Source organism: Hemitrygon akajei, unplaced genomic scaffold (genome assembly GCF_048418815.1).
Source record: "Hemitrygon akajei unplaced genomic scaffold, sHemAka1.3 Scf000199, whole genome shotgun sequence".
Lineage (NCBI taxonomy): Eukaryota > Metazoa > Chordata > Chondrichthyes > Myliobatiformes > Dasyatidae > Hemitrygon > Hemitrygon akajei.
The window spans coordinates 114,187-132,909 of NW_027332084.1; the positions used below are offsets into that span (position 1 = coordinate 114,187).

The 18,723-nt window shown below is 42.6% G+C and overlaps 1 protein-coding gene across 1 annotated transcript in view; it reads left to right on the forward strand.

Annotated features, from left to right (window-relative positions):
* The first annotated feature begins 2,445 nt into the window (after nucleotides 1-2,445).
* The window catches only part of LOC140724376 (NLR family member X1-like), a 36,361-nt gene continuing 20,083 nt past the window's right edge, over nucleotides 2,446-18,723 (forward strand). The window contains exons 1-2 of the mRNA XM_073038822.1: nucleotides 2,446-2,536; nucleotides 17,600-17,768. The gene's annotated coding sequence lies outside the window, so the exon portion shown is untranslated. The remainder of the gene's footprint in view (nucleotides 2,537-17,599; nucleotides 17,769-18,723) is intronic.

Consider the following 18,723-nt stretch of genomic DNA (forward strand, 5'->3'; position numbering starts at 1 on the left):
TGCAGAGCGGTTCTGTCAGTATGAATATTGGTGCGTAACCAGTGTGGCAGGATTGGAGTTTTGATATGTGCCATTACCGGCCGTTTCATGCTCTTCGTGATGATTGTTGTCATTTCCACTGGGTGGTAGTCGTTTGGTTCTGAAGGTGTAGAGTTCCTGGTGCAGTGATGATGCTGGCCGATGTGAAGCCTGCATTAGTGAAGTGTTGACAATGGCCGTGAAGTGATCAGTGAGTTGGTGTGCACACTGCCGGATCACTCGGCCTGGGATGATTTCTGGCCCGGCAGCCGCTCAGGAGTTGAACCTCTGCAGAGTCCTTTCACTGTTGTTACAGAGAGTGGCTCTCACCTGTGAAATTCTGACACCTTTTCTCCTTCTTGGGGGGGAGGGGAGAAAGAGAGAGAGAGAGAGAGAGAGAGAGAGAGAGAGAGAGAGAGAGAGAGAGAGAGAGAGAGAGAGAGAGAGAGAGAGAGAGAGAGAGAGAGAGAGAGAGAGAGAGAGAGAGAGTTATGTCGAATTACAGGGTGACCGAGTAGTCTTTGTGGTTCTGCAAGTCTGTATTTTTATTGATGCTTTGCTGCACGCTTGAGTGTTCTGTTGGAGTTCCCGATGCTACTTTGCTGGTGGGGGCGGGGTGTTGTTGCTCTCCTGCTGGTTATGTATGGGAGGGGGAGCTTGGGGGGATTTGGGGTTCTAACATTTAACCGTCATTCATTCCTTAGTGCACTCCTCTGTTTTCATGGACGTTTGCGAAGAAAAATAATTTCAGGATGTATATCGTATCCATCTCTCGGATATTAAATGTGTCTATTGCAATCTATTCAAACGTAGGAGGGGTAGCTTTCGTGGCTGGTTTGTGTTGGGTGTCTCGAAACATTGTTCAGAGCACGGGGGGGGGGGGCATCACTGGTACAGTCAAAGGTATTTTTCCAAACGTAGTCTGCAACGCTGTTGATGCCGTCAAATATACCAAGGATTGTTCCCCAGGGACATTCAATTTAAGTTCGTTTCTTACAACACAGAAACAGAGCTTTCGGCCCATCTAGTCTGTTCTGTTTTCTGCCTGGACACATCCACATGCACGCAGACCATATTCCTCAGTGCCTCCCTCATCCGTGTACCCATCCAAAATGCTCCTATTTCTAACATGATAACTCCAGCAGGGATTCCCAACCGGCGGTCCACAAAAACCCTCCCGTTAATGGTTGGGGTCCATGACAAAAAAGTTCGAGAACCCCTGCTAGCATCTCCCCTCATTTTCCTGTGCTTAAGGGAAACTGGTTGAACTTTCTCACCTGTTCAACCTACCCCTGTGACTCCACTCCTTAAATACCAGCAACATCCGTGTCCGATAGGTCTCCAGCAGTCTCTACCCTGTTCCTGGGGATTTATCCATCCTAATTCACCTCAGGACAGCAAGCACCTGTTGTGTAATCCGTGCACAATCCACGACTTGACTGGCTTTCGTCATTTCTACTGCCTCTTCCTGTCTCCCAAGGCAACACAGGCATAGAGAATTTGTTGAAAATCTCTTCCATCTTTTTCGGCTCCATGCATAGCTCGGCACACTGAACATCGGAAGATATTTTGTGACCGTTAACAGGGCAGTAAAGAAAGGTTGAATTCCTTAATTCCTATTTTCAATTAGTTCTGTTGAGCCACTTCCTCCATCACCAGGGTAACAGCCCACCAGAGCTGCAGAGTGTTGAACATATTTATCACTCTCTGGTCACCGCCCCTCAGTGGCCTCAGGAGCCGGTGTGGAGGCCCGGATGCCTTGAGCATTCACTGTATGGAATATATGATGTTTATGTTCAAATAATGAGATAACTAATGAATGTAGGGATTGCATTCATGCAAATCTCTTTAGGATGTCACAAACAGGGGTCAACAGGGATCACTTCCTCCACAATTCCCTTGTTCATTCATCCCTCCTCACTAATCTTCCTCCAGATACTTATCCCTCCATACTGCGTGAGTGCTACACCTACCCGTACACCTCCTGCTGTTTCTCACTTGATGTTTCAGTGTTCCTGTCCAGTGAGAGCAGAGGAATGTGAATAGAATAAAAGCGTTTATAAACATAGAAGTGATTTCTAATGAAACCTGCACAATTCCTTTTCAGATGGGAATTGTGTATCGGACCGCGATGGGAATCGAACCCATACTCTGAGAATCGGGAGGTGGAGCGATGACGACGGGGAAGATACAGAGGAAAAAATTAAAAATGTAGCTGGTGTAAATATGAAATAACGTGTAAATTGCGGCAGGTAGGTCGGGCAGTGTGTGAGGGGCGAGGAGTAGAGACACCGGTTCAGGTGGGAAACCCTCCACCAGTCACGTGATCTCTTTTCTCTCTCCCATTTCAAACGCAGATCTGCAGCATCTCAGGTTTTCGCTTCCGAGGCCCCGCCCCCGCTCTCACAGTCTCCGGATGGGCGGTGGCTTTCTTTCCGTTCACTGCTGAAGCGGGTCGTCGGCGGGGAGCAGGTGGACCGATCACTGTCTGCGGGACAAATTGATCAAGTTCTCATAGGTCAGTTTTGAGGCCGGTCACTAGGGGTAAACGCGACCGACATTTTTCCATCGGTGAGTACTGAAGCCGATCCCGTGAGAGGGGAGCCTGATGTTGGGCAGAGAGTCCCGTTAACTTCCTCAAACTGGCGGCCTCGTCCCGCTTCCTGGACACAGCCAGTCGTGGTCGTTCCGGGTTATGGGACCTTCTCACCGAATCGCCTGAGAAGAGCATCCGCTTAGCCCCTGGTGTTCTGGTCCCAGGAGCGGGATGAGGTGGTGATGCCGAGACTGAACCTATCCATTAAGATGTTCCTAGTGAACTTTACCTCCATCACCCGGCCCTTTATAGGATCCAAACTTCACCTGGATCGACGCCTGGGGTCGATAATAGTTTTACTTATTTGCAGCACAATGTGAGCGGCCGTTCGGTCCGTTGTGTTCTTGCAGACTCGAGGGTTAAACAGAGTAATCGCGCCCTCGGCAGACTCTTCCACGTGTATGAGTAGTTCCATCTTTCCCCGTTCAGACAGGACAGTGAGCTCCAGATCTTTCACGTCCTCTCGGGGGACTAGGAAGTTAAATTCCATCTTCTTTCCATTGCTACGACTTGCCGAAATGCTGACAGCGTTTCCCGATATCTGGCCCTATTAATGCGAGAATTAATTTATCTCATTAATCATTTATTTTAATCTATTAATTCATTTATCTGGGTTTCTCGGAAATGTGTACACTCCCTCCGGAATTTCCAAAGGCGCAACCCAGGCTGTCTAATATTCCCACACGATTGAAATGGGGAATCTTTATTTTGTTTTCCATGTACAGAGGTTGAGTGAAAATCGTGTCTCCGGTATTCTCCACACAGATCAGTACATTACAGCAGTACATTGAGGAAAAACAAATCATTCTGTTTACAGAGAAAGTGCAGTGCAGGTAGATATGTGGTGCAAGGTCACATCGATTTAGACTGTGAGGTCAGGAGTCCACTCATCACGCTTTTCGCTTATAACAGCAGAATGGACACCGTCCTTGAGCCCGGTGGCATGTTTCTGTTTTATTTTATCTTCAACCCGATGGGAGGGTAAGAAGTGAGAATGTTCAGGGTTGTGGGGATCTTTCATTATGTTGTTTGCGTTACTGAGTCAGTGGGAAGTGTAGACAGAGTCCATGGAGGGGAGGTTGGTTTCTATGATGTGCTCAGCTGTGTCCACAGTTCTCCGCTATTTCATTCAGTTAAAGGAAGAGCAGTGAAGATGTGAAGTAATGGGATGGGGTACTTTCTGCGGAGCATTGATAAAGTGTGTAGAGTAGAAAAGGACATATACCAAAGTTCTTATTGTTTGTTCTAGCTTTGTTATATTTGAATCTGTTATCTAGTAGTGTGTACTATTATTTCAATATGTTTATTGCTAGAGTACCATCAGAGAAGGCACTTGATTCTTTCTCCCACTTGGTCAATCTGCTCATCCCTTGCACATCTTTTTTTCAACTTCGGTCCAGTCTGTATCTCACCACCTCAATGATATATATCAACTATCTTGTTCCTTCTCTGTCCGGCCTGTATCCCACCACCTCAATGATATCTATCAACCATCTTGTTCAACCTCTGTCCAGTCTGTATCCCACCACCTCAATGATATCTATCAACCATCTTGTTCAAACCTCTACCCAGCCTGTATCCCATTGCCGCAATGATATATTTCAGCAATCTCTCTTTCAAATTTTGTCTTCATTGAGAAGTTCTGTTTTGCAACTTTTCCAGGATTTTTTTTTCTTTTAACTAGAAATACCAGCGATTTAATTGGACAAGCAGCCATTACAATTTTAGTTTCCCCGTTACATAATGGCTGCAGTGTTAATCTTTGTCATAGTATTTGATGTTGAGTTTGTTATTTCCTTTTTCGGTTAAATTCGGTGAGACATTTCCTCCGTTTCCAGGGTAACTGCTCGCCAGAGCTGCAAGAGGTGTCGCACATTTTTATCGCTCTGTGGTCACCGCCTCTCAGCGTAGAGACAGTGGCCTCGGAGCAAATGTAACAGAGTGATAGTGGGAGGAAAGGATGCTGTGAGCATTGACTGTGTGGGATGTACTACACCAGGGTCAGAATGAACTCAGAACTAACAAATTGGTTGAGGTGGGGTAGAATTTACAGTTCAGGGTGGCAATCAGTTACTATCTGTGCATTAAAATTAAGAGGGAGAACATACCACAGTTGCAGGAAATTTAAAGTAAGTCGGAGAAAATACTGGAAACGCTCAGCAGATCGGCAGCATCTTGGACAGTCTCAGTTCTGGAACTGGGTCTTCCACCATTTGTCCTTTCAGAGATGTAGTCTGATGTACTGAGTTCACAACATTTACTACTTTATAATTTTACATTTTGTTCCTGCTACGCTGCAGGAAACATGGCAGTAGCTCTGCTGGGGAAGATCCCACACAGCGATGACATAGAGATCAAATGTGCTCGGTTTAGCTGCTGGGGTCAGGCTGAATTGTATCCTCTTTTCAGACCGGGGAAACGGCCTGAGCACCAGCTTCGGCAGAGGGTCATTAGCTTCCAATTCCACTTTAGTTTGTGAATCGGAACTGGCAGGAACTCCACGGCAAATTGCCGGCACCAAGGCGTCTTTGTATGGGTGATAATATTGGGCTGGTGACTCTGATGATATGGAACTGGCAGTTTACGGGATTCAGTCCAGGTTGGTAATTCTACAGCTGGGATCAGAATTTTCTCAGTCTGCAGTGAAGCTGAAGTTTCGGGCGGTTGGGCGTTGGTTATGGGGAAATCACCGTCTACACTGTCCAATAGGACATCATATCTGTCAAGTATTTTGGAGATTATATAAGAGTTAGCTAGGGATTTCGGTGAAGTTGGGCAGTGATGTTGTTCAACTGAACTTTGGTAAATTCTGTAACAAGATCCCACATGGTCGCTGATCGGGAAGTTTCGGTCACGTGGGATTCACGGGGAGCTGGCGAGGTGGATTCACACCGGGCTCGACAATAAGAAGCAGGGGGAGATGATTGAAGATGGTTTTAGCGAATGGAAGCCTGTGACGAGTGGGATGTGTGTGTCAGTGTCGAGACCTCTGTAGTTCACTATTCATGCCATTGATTTGTATAGGGATGTATAAGGCACGATGAGCAAGTTTAAATTGAATTGAATTAAATTGAATTGATTTCTTACATCCTTCACAAATATGAGGAGTAAAAATATTTACGTTACGTCTCAGTCTAAATGTGCAATATGCAAACAAAGTAATTTGAAATAATTTATAATAAACTGAACAGTCCATATGTTATAAAGTACACTTAAATCAGCGTGTTAAATAGTCTGATGGCCTGGTGGAAGAAGCTGTCCCGGAGCCTGTTGGTCCTGGCTTTAATGCTACGGTACAGTTTCTCGAATGGTAGCAGCTGGAATAGAGTGTTGCTCGGGTGACTGTGGTCCACAATGATCCTCCGAGCCCTTTTTACATACATATCCTTGTAAATGTCCTGAATAATGGGAAGTTCACAACTGCAGATGTACTGGGCTGTTCGCATCACTCTCTGCAGAGTTCTTCGATTAAGGGAAGTGCAGTTCCCCTACCAGGCAGTGATGCAGCCAGTCAGGATGCTTCATTTGTGCCCCTGTAGAAGGTTCTTAGGATTTGGGGGCCGATACCGAACTTCCTCAACCGTCTGAGGTGAAAGAGGCGCTTTTGTAATAATCAAAACACAATACTTAAAGTATGGTCGTTTAAAAACATTGATCGTATGTCCATAAAGTGACGTCAGGCACAGGAGAGTCTGGACATACGGAGACTGATATTGATTGTATGTCCATAAAGTGACGTCAGGTACAGGAGTGTCTGGACATACGGAGACTGATATTGATTGTATGTCCATAAAGTGACGTCAGGCACAGGAGAGTCTGGACATACGGAGACTGATATTGAATGTATGTCCATAAAGTGACGTTAGGCACAGGAGTGTCTGGACACGTGACATTGATTGAACCTAATTGTCCTGCCATGGATGTTACAGATCCACAATTCATTTAAGGTAGCACCAGAGTCGTAAAGAGAGTTTTGGGCATATTGACCTTTATAACGCAGGCTATTAAGACCAGGGTCTGGGATATTAATTCCAGAGTTGTAAAAGACACCGTGATTCCAAATGTGCAGAATTGTGTGCAGTCCTGTTCAGCTACTGGGAGGAAAGATATCGATAAGCGTGAAAGCGTGCCGGGAAAATTACACGGACATTGCTGGTGTTTCAGGAAATAATTATAGCGATAGGTTAAACAGGTTAGAACTTGATTGCCTGGAATAGAGGGGAATGAGGGTATATCCCAGCAGGTTTCCAACTTTTCAATGCCATTTAACAGTGTTAAATGAAGGGTCCATGGACCCAGGTTGTGAAGCCCTGCTAGAGATGTAGAAATCAATGATGGTATAAATAGGGTGAACGCAGGTGGGCATTTTCCCCTCAGGTTGGTTAAGATAAATGATTTAGGGCAAGAAGTGACATATTTATGGGGAATCTGAGGGGGAACTAATTCACTCGGAGGGTGGTGCAAATGCGGAACCAGTTCCCCGCAGAAGTAAGAGATGAAGGTTTGATTGTGGTATTTGAGAGATGATTGGTAGGTGTATGAATGAGGGAGGTATAGAGGGCTATGGTCTGGGTGCAGGGGGATGGGACCACACCGAACATGTCACGGACTGGATGGGCTAACAGTCCTGTGTCTGTGCTCTAAGGGCTCTGTGAATCTACATTGACATTTCTACACATAATCGACATTTATTGCAGACGGGTTGTATCCAACAATGTGTTTTTATTTTGGACCAGCGTCTGCACTGCTGAGAGTTCTGTAGAGCCGGAACTACCATGAGATTTACTAAATGCACATCGAAAGGTTAAAAACAACCACTAGAATTTGTCTGCTAACTATTGAAGACTTTAATTGATTGGCTAATAATTAGAGAGATTGTTAAGATTGACGGCTTCAAGACTTCGGATCTCTCTGAAATTAATAATACTTTTAGAGAATTTTATTCAAGGCTTTATAGTTCTGATTCCTTTTTGGATGACACAGAAATGCATAGATTCTTTAGTAAAATTGATATTCCAGTACTTTCTGATCCAACCTTGTCCCAACTTGATCAACCCATTTCATGTGCCGAAATTGCCGAAGCTATTGCGGCTCTTCACTCTGGCATAAAACTCCAGGAAAGACGGCTTTCCTTGTGAATTTTATAAAACCTTTTCTAAACTACTTATACCTCAATTATCCGCTGTTTTTTCTGAATCTTTTATATTAGGTAAACTTCCGCAATCCTTTTATCAAGCAACTATTTCGCTTATTTTGACGAAAGGTAAAAATCCTGCTGAATGTTCCTCCTATAGACCAATCTCCTTACTTAATGTAGATGCTAAAATTCTGTCTAAAATTTTAGCCTGCAGGCTTGAAAATATTTTACCGTTCATTATACGAGAGGATCAGACTGAATTTATTAAAAACCGCTATTTCTATTTTAACTTTCGGCGTTTATTAAATGTGATGTATTCCCCCTCTAACAAGGTCTCAGAATGTATATCATCTTTAGACTCAGAGAAAGCCTTCGATAGAGTGGAATAGAATTATCTATTCAAGACCTTAGAAAAATTTAAATTTGGACCTAATTTTATTCGTTGGGTTAAACTATTATATCTCTCACCTACAGCTCAGGTTCTTACTAATTCTCAGCTCTCTAAACATTTAACCTATATCGAGGTAATAGACAAAGTTGCCCCCTTAGTCCTCTGTTGTTTGCTTTGGCTCTAGAACCTCTAGCCATAACACTCCGTAATTCCAAGGATATTACAGGTATCACCCGAGGATAAGAGAATTCATAAAATTTCTTTATATGCAGACGATATTTTACTTTTTATTTTTAATGTGAATGACTCCTTAGCTTCCACACATTCTTTATTCTCTCAATTTAGTCGATTCTCAGGTTCTCAATTCTCAATTGAATTTATATCAAAGCGAATTATTTCCTTTAAATATCCGGATACCAATAAACATTAATCTTCCGTTTAAAATTCTGACTGATCAGTTTACTTATCTTGGAATAGCTATTACTAAAAATTTTAAACATTTGTATAAAGCAAATTTTATTCCACTACTGAGTTACCTTAAAAGGCTATTTAGTAAATGTTCTCCTCTTTTTTTTTTTTTATCCTTGTTAGGCCGTATTAATTCTATTAAAGTGAATGTGTTACCTAAATTCTTATATCTTTTCCAAGAATTGCCTATTTTTATTCCGAAGATTTTTTTCGACTCTTTGGACTCAATTCTCTCTTCTTACATATGGAATAATAAACAACCCCGGATGAACAAAATCTTTCTTCAAACGAAAAATAAAGATGGTAGTCTAGCTTTACCTAATTTCAGATTCTATTACTGGGCAACTAATATAAGGAATATCACATTCTGGTCATATTATATCAATAGGGATGTCTGCCCACGATGGACTTTACTAGAAGCTCAATCGGTTAAAAATGCCTCATTTATTTCTCTTCTTGGATCTTCTCTTCCTTTACCCTTCGGTAAAATTACTGATAATACAGTTCTTAAACGTACTTTGAGAATCTGTTCGCAATTTAAGAAGTTTTTTGGTTTGTCTCTCTTGTCCCTTTCTAGTCCCATTCTTTGTAATTATTTTTTTCTACCCTCTACTGCTGATAACGTTTTTATAGAATGGAATAGATTGGGTATTTGACAATTTTTGGATATATTTGTTGATGGGAACTTAGCGTCATTTGAACAGTTGTCCATCAAATTTGGTTTACCCCAAACTCATTTTTATGGTTACCTTCTAATTAGAAATTTTCTGCGTTCTCAATTGGCTACCTTCCCTTCAAGTTCAGATAAGGATCTCTTAGATGATGTTTTAAATTTGAAACCTTTTTTTGATGGATCAATCTCTATTATATATAATAAACTGCTTATCTTTAAGCAGCTTTCTTTACATAATATTAGACAAGCTTGGGAGCATGATCTGCATATACAAATCTCTGATGAAGATTGGAAAGCCATTTTGAAATTAGTGAATAAGTCATCTTTTTGCGCTCGCCATTCTTTGGTACAATTTAAAGTGGTACATAGAGCTTATTTATCTAAAGGGAAATTATCCCGTTTTTATTCTGATATTTCTCCAACTTGTGATAAATGTAATTCAGCCAATGCTTCATTAATTCATATGTTTCGGTTACGTCCCAGTTTAGAAAAATTTTGGAAAGATGTATATTCTATTTTTTTTCTCAACTTTTAAACACTAACTTTGAACCTAATCCTCTTACTGCTCTCTTTGTTATCCTCGGAACTCAAGACATAACTTTAACTCCCTCAGACTTGTATGTTCTAGCTTTTATCTGACTTATAGCGAGAAGACGGATTTTGCTTAAATGGAAAGAAGCAGTCTCTCCTACTCATATGCAGTAGTTAGAAGACATTATAACTCATCTTAGTTTGGAGAAGATTCGGTGTTCTATTTCTAATTCAGTACAGGACTTTTATACGACATGGGGTCCTTTTATGAATCACTACTCTAACTTGTGAAAGTTTTTTTTCTACATAGATGTTATTAATTATGTTATTCTTTGTTAACTTAGCGACACTTTAAATTTTAAAATATTTTTTCCTTGTTCTTACTCATTGGCTTTCTTGATAGGGGCTGGATTTTATATATATTAGTATTAGTAATATTAGTATTAGTAATCATTACCGGAGTACTATATACACATATGTCACTCAGTCCTATACAGTTCAATTTTTCTATTGTCTGTATTCTGTTAGTAATTTTTTTAGTATATATACTCTGTATTTGTTATATATTCTTGTATACCTTAATAAACATATTGAAAAAGAAAAACAACCGCTGGAATTTTAGTATCCCCATTACAAAATGGCTGAATGTTAAGTTCATTTTTGTCACAATGAAACCGAGAACGTGTCACACTGAGTTTGTTATTTCCCCGCTCGTTATATTTGCGAGTCACTTCCTCCGTCAGCAGGGAAACAGCTCACCAGAGTTGCAGAGAGTGTTGAGCATGTTTATCGCTCACTGGTTGCTGACTCAGTGGAGAGAGAGTGGCCTCAGATACGAGGATGCTCTGAGCATTTCCTGTCCGGGATGTATGTTGTCTGTGTTGGAATGAAGAAACAACTAATGATTGTAGGGATTGCATTTATGCGATTCTGTTCAGTGTGTCAAACATCTTGTAGTCAATCAGTGTTTTGTGCATCGAAAGAACAAATAAAATATCCTGTACTTCATTTCCAGTGCTATATTTTCAATTTTGTATTCTGAACATTTTTTTCGTGTTACACGACGGGGAAAGTGCCGGCTCATTGGCCTGGGCTACTTTGCACTCAACAACAAAATAATGAGCAAGTGTGCTCAATGCAACTGTGGAGGCAAGTGGAAATGTATCAGCACCCTCTTCGTGACCCAATGCCCATGTTTCCCGTCGGATCCCCGTCCAGACAAAGGATCATCGGGCTCCAGTTCTACCATGGGTTGGTGTGGGAGTGTAAGTTTTTGAACTGGGATTAGCTGAGACACTGCCGCATATTACCGGCAGCAAAGAGCCCTGGGAGAGTTGGTGCTTGAGATACAATCTTGGGATGGGGGCTCCAGGAATATGGAACTGGCAGTGTTTGGGCTTCGGTCTACGTTGGTGCATTTACAGATGCGTCTGGATGTTCCTCCTTCCGTAATTAAGCAGACGTCTCCGGTGGTTGGATATTGGAAGCGGCAATCTCTCAGTGTGAGATGTGGGAACACCCAGTGTGAGATGTGGAAAAGATGTGCAAAACTCTCGGTGAGGTTTGTGACCGCGTGAGGTTGAACCCTGGGATACCTCACATGTTTTGATCCAGGTAAAATGAATCCGGGGGTCAATTTGCCCAGGTTTAAGAGGCGGTGAGTTAATATTTCAGTTCTCTGTCCAGATAACCATATAACAACTACAGCACGGAAACAGGCCATCCGGGCCCTTCTAGTCCGTGCCGAACGCTTACTCTCACCTACTCCCACTGACCCGCACTCAGCCCATAACCCTCCATTCATTTCTAATCCAAATACCTATCCAATTTTACTTTAAATGACAATACCGAACCTGCCTCTACCACTTCTACTGGAAGCTCGTTCCACAGAGCTACCACTCTCTGAGTAAAGACATTCCCCCTCGTGTTACCCCTAAACATTTCCCGCCTATCTCTCAACTCATGTCCTCTTGTTTGAATCTCCCCTACTCTCAAAGGAAAAAGCCTATCCACATCAACTCTATCTATACCTCTCATAATTTTAAATACCTCTATCAAACCCCCCACCACATTCTATGCTCCAAAGAATGAAGGCCTAACTTGTTCAACCTTTCCCTGTAACTTAGGTGCTAAAACTCAGGTAACATTCTAGTAAATCTTCTCTGTAGTCTCTCTATTTTGTTGACATCTTTCTTATAATTTGGTGACCAAAACTGTACACAATACTCTAAATTCGGCCTTACCAATGCCTTGTACAATTTTAATATTACATCCCAACTCCTATACTCAATGCTCTGATTTATAAAGGCTAGCATACCAAAAGCTTTCTTCACCACCCTATCCACATGAGATTCCACTTTCAGGGAACTATGCACCATTATTCCTAGATCACTCTGTTCTACTCCATGTTTCAATGCCCAACCATTTCCATGTATGTCCTATTTGGATTATTCATACCAAAATGTAGCACCTCACACTTATCAGCATTAAACTCCATTTGCCTTCGCTCAGCCCACTCTTCTAACTGGCCTAAATCTTTCTGCAAGCTTTGAAAACCTACTTCATTATCCACAACGCCACCTAACTTAGTATCATATGTATACTTACTAATCCAATTTACCACCCCATCATCCAGATCATTAATGTATATGACAAACAACGTTGGACCCAGTACAGATCCCTGAGGCACACCACTTGTCACTGGCCTCCAACCTGACAAACAGTTATCCACCACTACTCTCTGGCATCTCCCATCCAGCCACTGTTGAATCCATTTTACTATTTCAATATTAATACCTAACGATTGAACCTTCCGAACTAACCTTCCGTGCGGAACCTTGTCAAAGGACTTACTGAAACCATTTAGACAACATCCACTGCTTTACCCTCGTCACCTTCCCTCGTAACCTCTTCAAATAGTTCAATAAGATTTGTCAAACATGACCTTCAACGCACAGATCCAAGCTGACTGTTCCTAATAAGACCCTATCGATCCAGATAATTTTATATATACCATCTCTAAGAATATTTTCCATTCATTTACCCACCACTGATGTCAAACTGACAGGCCTATAATTGCTAGGTTTACTCTTAGAACCCTTCTTAAACAAGGGAACCACATGAGCAATATGCCAATCCTCCGGCACCATCCCCGTTTCTAGTGACATTTGGAATATTTCTGTCAGAGCTCCTGCTATTTCTACACTAACTTCTCTCAAGGTCCTAGGGAATATTCTGTCAGGACCCGGAGATTTATCCAGTTTTATAATCTTAAAAGCGCCAGTACTTCCTCCTCTTTAATCGTCATCGTTTCCATAACTTCCCTACTTGTTTCCCTTACCTTGCAGAATTCAATATCCTTCTCCTTAGTGAATACCAAAGAAAATAAATTGTTCAAAATATCCCCCATCTAATTCGGCTCCACACATAGCTGTCCACTTTGATTCTCTAAGGGACCAATTTTATCCCTCACTATCCTTTTGGTATTAATATAACAGTAGAAATCCTTCGGATTTATTTTCACCTTACTTGCCAAAGCAACCTCGTATCTTCTTTTAGCTTTTCTAATTTCTTTCTTAAGATTCTTCTTAAATTCTTTATATCCCACCAGCAGCTCATTTTCTATATTTTCTATGCCTATATTTATTTTAGATCTCTCTCTTTTTCCTAATCAAGTTTCCAATATCCCTTGAAAACCATGGCTTTCTCAAACTTTTAACCTTTCCTTTCAATCTAACAGGAACATAAAGTTTCTGTACCCTCAAAATTTCACCTGTAAATGACCTCCATGTCTCTATTGCATCCTTCCCATAAAACAAATTGTCCCAATCCACTCCTTCTAAATCCTTTCGCATCGCCTCAAAGTTAGCCTTTCTCCAATCAAAACTCTCAACCCTGGGTTCAGTTCTATACTTCTCCAAAATTATATTGAAACTAATGGCATTGTGATCACTGGACCCAATTGTGCTCCCCAACACATATCTCCGTCACGTGACCTATTTCATCCCCTAACGGAAGATCCAACACTGCCCCTTCTCTAGTTGGTGCCACTATGTACTGCTGCAAAAAACTATCCTGCACACATTTTACAAACTCCAAACCATCCTTCCTTTTTACAGTATGGGCTTCCCAGTCTATGTGTGGAAAATTAAAATCTCCCACAATCACTGTGCTTACTACAAATATCTGTTATCTCCTTGCAAATTTGCTCCTCCAATTCGCGCTCCTATTAGGTGGTCTATAATACATAAGTGTTACTACACCTTCCCTATTCCTCAATTCCACCCAAATAGGCTCCCTAGACGAGCCCTGTATTCTACTCCTGCCAGAGCTCCGCAGTAATATTTTCTCTGACAAGCAACGCAACACGGACCCCTCTTGTCTCTCCGATTCTGTCATACCTAAGGCAACAAAAACCAGGAGTATTTAGTTGCCAAACTCACCCCTCCTGCAACCATGCTTCACTAACAGCTACAACAGCATTTTTACTCGTATCAATCCATGCTCTAAGCTCATCCACCTTTCGTACAATGCTCCTGGCATTAGAATAAATGGATTTAAGAAAATCTCCACTTCTTCCTCTCTGTTTATCTCTAATAGTACAAAGAACTTTGCTGTCTTCTTTTTCTTCCTTCTCTCATACATCTGTTGAAACACCCTGTTTTCCCTCCCCCCTTGTACCTAGTTTAAATCCACTGGAGCCTCTCTAGCAAACCTACCTGCAAGAATATTTGTCCCTCTCCAGCTCAGATGTAAACCATCCCGCTGGAACAGGTTCCACCTTCCCTGGAAAACAGCCCAATTATCTATAAATCTGAAGCCCTCCGTCCTGCACCATGTCTTCAGCCACGTGTTGATCTGCACTATCTTACTATTTCTAAACCCACCTGAACGTGGCACTGGTAGCAATCCTGAGATCGCTATCCTGGAGGTCCTGTCCTTTAACCTGGCACGTAGCTCCCTAAACTCACCTTTCAGGACCTCCTCACTCTTCCTACCCACGTCATTCGTCCCTACATAGACCACGACATCCAGATGCTCACCCTTCCTCTTGAGAATACTGAGAACTCGATTAGAGATATCTCGGACCCTGGCAACAGGGAGGCAACAGACCATTTGGGTTTCTCGATCTCTTCCACAGAACCTCCTATCTGTCGCCCTAACTATTGAATCCCCTATCACTACTGCTCTCCTCTTTTCCCTCCTTCCTTTCTGAGCTGAGGGTTTAGTCTCGGTGCCAGAGACGCGACAACTGCAACCTGTCCCTGGTAGGTCGGCCCCAACAGTATACAAAACGGTATAATTATTGTTGATGGGAACGGCCACAGGGATGCTCTGCTCTTCCTGCCTATTCCTCTTCGCTCTCCTGACAGTCACCCAGCCACCCTGATTTCTAGGGGTGACTATCTCCCTGAAACTCCTGTTTATTTCTGCCTCTGCCTCCTGAATGATCCGGAGTTCATCCAGCTCCAGCTCCAGTTCCTTAACACATTTTGTCAGGAGCTGCAACTGGATGCACCTTTTGCAGATGTAGTCATCAGGGAAAACAGTGCTCGCCTTGACTTCCCTCATACTGAAAACGGAGCACTCAACTGCCCTAACTGCTTCCTCTATTACCTACTCCTAAGCTAATTAGATTAATTTAAGGGAGCTTACCCGGCCTTACCACACCTGGAGTGAAGCTCGTACTCAGCCTCTGCTCGCTTTTTAAATTCCCCCGCTGATCTCAAAGGCCTACTTTCACGCGCTTACGCAGTCGTGCTCCGTTCAAACCTCGCCTCTGCCTGTTCTCACTGAAGCCTGATTGAGCCAAAGCCGACACACTCTGCCTCCGTCCACTCCGACGATGGCCGCTGTATATGGTGGTCAGTTTTTTAAACCTTTGGCGCGCTACGTCAAGCGCCTGCGAAGTCTAGCCTCTTTGCCCCGATCAGTTAAAAAAAAAAACAGCTTCTCTCCGATCTTCTTTTACCTTTTCCCTCTTCGCCTCTTGCTTCGATTTAAAATGCTTCAGATATTTGATTCTGAAGTTCCTTTGGAAGCAAAGCAGAGAACGAGTTCCCATTCCATCCTTCGCAGTAAGAGGCTGTGATTAAAGAAGCTGTTTTGTATTTGCACCAGTAGAAATAGACCGGGGTTTCAGAATTCAATTCACATTTGGAAATCCCCCCTCACTGTCACCTGTCTATCTGCCAGTGAGAGTCAAACAGAAACTCAAGATACTGAAGATAGAACAGAACATGGAACAGTACATCTCGGGAACAGGCCCTGCGGCCACAATGGTGTGCCAAACCAGCTGAAAAGTAAATCAAACACCCCCCCAGCAAAAAAATTATCCGTCCTTCTTACACAGTGTCCATATCCTCTCAATATTCCTCACACCTTAGTGCCTATCTAAACGTGTCTTCAAAGACTCCGATGTATTGTCTTCCACCACCATAACAGACAGCTCATTCCAGGCATTCACCACTTCCTCCCTGAGTAAAACAATTTACTCTCACATTTCCTTTGCAACTACTCCCTCACACCTTCATTGCATGTCCTCTGGTATTGGACATTTCTAACCAGTGAAAAGATACTCACTGTCTACTCTGTTTGTCATAATCTTAGAACCCTCTATCAGATCTTCCTACAGTAACCACCGCTCTAAAGACAACAAGCCATGACAGTCCACTGCGATTTTGATGAAAGGTTAGGAAAGAGAATCGCTAACTTTGCTCCTCTCCCTAAGACAGTTCCTGCTGAGCGTTTTTGTAATTCCCGTTTCTCTTTATTACATTCACACTGGAACATTTTGAATCTCCTGAAAATGGAACGGCGCACCAGCGCTCGTTTTGGGATAGTTAGTAGAAGAGTGAAAAACAACACAGCTTTTACCAGTAAATTACCCTGGGACCAATTTGCCTGTTATTCCTGGAAAAAATGTTCAGTGCAGTTGTTGCCAACAAGGTTCACAAGAGTAATCTGATGAATGATAAGCTTTATGCATGAGGAACATGATGATGGCCTTGGGCCTGTGTTCAGTGGAGGTCAGAGGGATGGTGGTTTGGGGGGGGGGGGGTGGTGGTGGTGGGGCGGTTGATTCACCAACTGAATAACGACAGGCCTGGATATAATGGGAATGCCGAGGGTGCGTCGATCAGACAGAGAGTCTGGGGTCTGAGAATGCAGCCTCAGAATAAAGAAGCTTCACTTTAAAACTGAGATAAGAGAAATTTTTAGCCAAAGGTTGGGTGATATGTGGAATCTGTTACCACAAAGGGTGGTGGAGGTTATCGTTGAGTACATTCATGTTCTGTATTGCTAAGTAGGTTGAGTATTATAGCAGGGAAAGAAGAATACGGTGGTGTGAAAGAAAACCTCCAGTATTTATTATAGAGCAAACTAGAATGATTGAATCACCTAATTCCACTCATATATATTATGACCTTTATCTTATACCATGATTGAGCGATGAAGTTTTTGTATCCCATCACAAACAGAAGAAAATCTTCAGATGCTGGAAATCCAAGGAACACACACAAAATGCTGGAGGAACTCAGCAGGTCAGGCATCATCTATGGAAGAGAGTAAAGTCGGCGTACAGATGCTGCCTGATCTGAGGGTTCCTTCAGCATTTTAAGCGTGTTATTTTGTATCCCACGTCAGGCTTTGTGAGGGACAGTTACACATTTCTTCACTCGGATCATTATATATGCGTTCAGGATTAAAATTAAAATTTCAATCAGTTTAATGCTTTGTTTTCCTTTATATTGTTAACATGCTTCATTATTCCTCTGATTAAAGTTAGCCCTGCGCCGAGAGATTTACTGGAAGGAAAGCCCACGACTGGAAGAGGACCACAACTGAAGGCAAGGGAACAGCAACAAGTGAACCTGTTCAGGGACTGAGAGCACCAATTCGAGAGATCCCCTCTGAGTCGGAAATTTCATTGATACGGTCAGGAGGAAGTTTGGTGAGTCTTATTTACTCAAACAGTGTTTTAGACATTACATTTCTGTGCCAAAGAAGGTAGGAAATATCCGAAGTGAGACTGAATAATCCTGGATGTGCCAGTTATGCAGGTTGCAATCACTACTGAAATAGAGGTATCATGGTGGGACCATGTACAGACTCAGTGTGGGTGAAAGTCAGAAGCAGGAAGGGAGCCATCATTCTGCAAGTAGTCCAAAGGCCTCTCCCAGTGTCCACCGGGACCGCGAGGAGCAGATACGTTGGCAGCTTTGGGAAAGCTTGTTATCATTGATGACTTCAATTTGCCTAATCTTGGTTCCCATTTCCTTATTCCAAAATGTGTCAATGGGGAAGAATGCTTTGTGTGTCCAGGAAGAATTGTTGACATAGTCTGTGGATCGGTCAACTGGAGGAGATGCCAGATTATGTCTGGTACTAGGAAACGAAACTCGGCAGATGACAGACGTCTCAATGGGTGACCTTTTCCAGATAGTGGCCACAGCACCCCAACTTTTATCATGGTCATGGACAAGGATAGTAGCAGACGATACGAGGCAGTATTTAATTAGCGGATGAATAATTACAATGGAATTCGGAGCAACTTGGGAGCGTAAATTGTGAAAAAAAAAATCACAGGGAAATGCACAACTGTGGCGGTTGTTTCAGGAACAGTTATATGGGTTCTAGATAGATTTGCACCACAGACATGGAAAAGATGTTCATATAAACGAACCATGGTTCACAAGAGGTGAGGACTTTTAGGCAAGAAGCAATGATCTGGAGAATTAATAAGTAGCCATGAAGGAGATTATGAAAAGATTTAAAGTCCTGGGGAGTAAGATGAAGGAAAGCCCCAACGCGTTCTGCACATAGGTGAAGAAAAGGAGGAGGGTAGGACTTCTCATGAGCAAAGCTGGAAAAATGCATGGAGGATGAGGTGATAGGCGAGGTACTTA